This window comes from Schistocerca serialis, chromosome 2, assembly GCF_023864345.2.
Source record: "Schistocerca serialis cubense isolate TAMUIC-IGC-003099 chromosome 2, iqSchSeri2.2, whole genome shotgun sequence".
In the NCBI taxonomy this organism is placed as follows: Eukaryota; Metazoa; Arthropoda; class Insecta; order Orthoptera; family Acrididae; genus Schistocerca; species Schistocerca serialis.
This window is the reverse complement of record NC_064639.1, coordinates 681,628,471-681,632,209: the sequence shown is the minus strand read 5'-3', so window position 1 is coordinate 681,632,209 and position 3,739 is coordinate 681,628,471.

Sequence of the window (3,739 nt, the reverse complement as noted above, 5' to 3'; positions counted from 1 at the left end):
AGTAAATTAATTAACATTAATCAATATAGTAAAAAATATTTTAACCATATGGTCCTTTCGTACTAATATGGATTAATAGTCTTAGGATAGAAACCGACCTGGCTCACGCCGGTCTGAACTCAGATCATGTAAGAATTTAAAGGTCGAACAGACCTAATCACTGGGCTCCTGTACCCAAAATTTTTCTTAATCCAACATCGAGGTCACAATCTGCTTTGTTGATATGAGCTCCCAAAAACAATTACGCTGTTATCCTTAAGGTAACTTAATCTTATGATCATAAATCATGGATCAAAACAACAAACATAAATCAATGATATAATAATGAGGAGTTTATTTATTTTCATATCATCCCAACAAAACATCATCATTAAATATAGAAAGACAAACAAAAAACTATATAAAAGTAAAACGTTAAGCTCTATAGGGTCTTCACGTCCTGAAGAAGAATTTAAGCCTTTTGACTCAAAAGTTAAATTCAAAAATTTATTAAGAGACAGTTGATTTCTCATCAAGCCATTCATTCCAGCCACTAATTAAGAGACTAATGATTATGCTACCTTTGCATGGTCAAAATACCGTGGCTCTTTAAAAATCTGCTCAGTGAGCAGGCCAGACCTCAAAATATTTTCAAGAGGACATGTTTTTGATAAACAGGTGCAAATCAATTTTGCCTAGTTCCTTATAATAAATTTACAAGGTAAAAATTTTATATAAATAAATATACTAATTCTATTATTATTACAAAGGTTTAAAAATTAAATCAATAATCTTAATAAAAAACGTAAAATAGTTATAAAATCAAAATATAAAATAATGAACTAAAACGTAATCTCAAAGATACCTGGTCTAAAGCTTACTATTATATTTTTAAAAACAAATTATAGGTTAATAACTATAAAGCTTATCCCTTAAAGAATCAATAAGTTAATCTTTATACTTAAAATATTAAATAAAAACAACTAACTTTAAAAATTTAAATATTTTCTTAAGAAACTACATATCTTAGGAAATGATTAACATCTCATTTCTATAAATAATTTAATAATAATTATGATACATTAACTATAAATTATTTATAAATCAACCCAAATCGAGACAAGTGAAATAAATACTAAAATTTTAATAAACCATGATACAAAAGGCACAATAAATAAAATCTACTTTAAAAAATTTAAAATAATATTTCATAAAACATTTAAATTACCAATACACTATAATTTTCAAAATCCAACAAAATTATTTATATAAAATAATTAAACAAATAATCAGTATAATAAAATAAATAATCAAGATATCCTGGTTTGCACAGAAAATTTTTCAGTGTAAGTGAAACACTTTACTAATAAGACATATCTTGAACCTCTTCATAGATACACTTCCCAGTTCATCTACTATGTTACAACTTATCTCATCTAAATTGAAGCTACTTTAAAATAATCAAAATAGTATAATCAATAATGAGAGCGGCGGGCGATGCGTACATACCTCAGAGCCAATATCAGTTAAATTAAATAAATCAAATTACTATCAAACCCACCTTCATCAACAGTATTTCACCATCAAATCCATTATAAACAAAAATCTATTGTAACCCACCTCCTTTTAACTATAAGCTGCACCTTGACCTGAAATATTTTGTAATTATAAATCTTGAGAATTATCAGTCTAAAAAGATTCTCTGATAATGGAGATATACAAAAAAATAAAGTAAGTGGAGTAAATCGTGTAGTATCAATGACGGGGTAGTTTACAGGCGTCTAAAGCTAGCAAAATGAGGGATGCTCAACTACCGGACCTACCGATAGATGGCTCTACCATCTGATTACTGTCGTCTGTATTGCCCGCCATATTCGAATTTAGCAAGATGTTTCTCTCGGTCTGTACGGTGTATAAAGGATTAAGGATTATCGAAATGGTGATTTCTTGTTCCACTTTCAATTGTACGAAGCGATGGAGTAAGGAAAGTGACTTACACAGACTTAGTGCGTTTGCTAATTCGATGTTTTTGAACAGGTTTCCTCTAAAGCATCCAGAGCTACTAAAGAAGTAGGATTACTTCCGTGAAACGGAAAGATTTTAATCCTACGTCTTGCAATTTTCTTTGCGGAAACGATTTCCGACAAGACGATTACGTAGTGAGACCTGGAACGTGGAAGAAACGTCTCAAACCCGAAGCAGTGCCATCAGTTTTTGACTTTCCGACACATTTGATGCCACCAAATAAACAGCCTAGACATATTGTTTGGATTTTGAGTGACAATGATGATTCTCCATTTGAGGTAGCTAATTAATTTCCTTGCTATGTGTGTGCTTCTTACTTTTGTGAATTTATTTCGTACGGACAAAAATGGGTTACATAGGTCTAAGTAATGATGATGTAATACAGGTCCATATTTTTGTTTTTAGCTTTCTGTCATGGAATTCGTGCTCGATTTGCCCACTGCAGACATTACCGATTGCGTGGAGAATGTTGTCAATGAGAATGGAAAGCATGTCCCATTTATCCAATGCAGAAGCTGCGAATTGTGTCGAAAACGTTAGTATAAGAATGTTTTCACTCCCCCAAAGTTTTCTTATAATATTTTTTCATCAAGCCTTGAGTTATTTCAATCATATATAACGAAATTATTTCTTTATTTCAGAGTGCAGCTGGTTCTTCAGTAATTGATTGTGGTATACAGTCGAAAGTAGAAATGGAAGACAAGGCGACCGAAACTTGCAATTTTTTTCTCAGACATTGTAAACTGAAATGCGTCCGTGAAAAACTTCGAAGAAGAGAGAAGAAAGTGTTTTCCATGGATGACATCATAAGTTCATTGAAGGAGAAGGGGCATCTTCCTGAGAAGTTACATAACTTCCTCAATCATCAGAAAGGAACACAAGTGGAATTAGTGTGCAATTTAGTGAACAACTCTCTCTCGTCAAAGGGTAGTAGATACACAACAAATGTGAAAACGTTTGTGATGAGTGTGTACTTTTATTCACCAACAGCATATGAATACCTGCAAAAATTAATGCCTCTGCCCCATAAATCATTGATTTCCAAATGGGTGGCAAGTGTAGATTGTGAACCTGGCTTCTTAAAAGATGTTTTTAAGTACATTGATTTGAACCCAATTGTAAGGGACCAGTTCAGCGATTCATGTCTAATTGTAGACAGTATGGCAATTAGGAAGCAAGTAGTTTGGGACCAAGGAACTAAGCAATACACAGGGTTTTTAGACTTTGGTGGGGAAGTGCCTCAGTCAAAAGAAGTAATAGAGGCATCTGAGGCTCTGGTTTTCATGCTTGTCTCTATTAAAGGCAAATTTAAATGCCCGATTGCATATTTCTTTATTGACAGTGTACAGGCAAATAATCAGGCCACACTGATAAAATCTGCTTTAGAGAGACTGCATAGTTCTGGCATTAGGGTTTGGTGTGTTACATGTGATGGCTGCAAGGTAAATATAAGCACTTTACGTTCACTTGGCTGTACTTTAAATTTTTCCAAGGGTGATTTTAAAAGCTACTTTCCTCATCCTGTGGAAAAATACAATATTTATTGTATCTTGGACATGTGTCATATGATTAAGTTTGCCAGAAATGCTCTGGCAGAAGTATCTACTATCGAGTCTCCAACTGGCATTATTAGATGGCATTTCATTGAGCAATTGAACAAGGTACAATAAGAAGAAGGTATGACATTTGCCAACAAACTATCAGGACAACATATAAGTTATGTAAATAGAAAAAT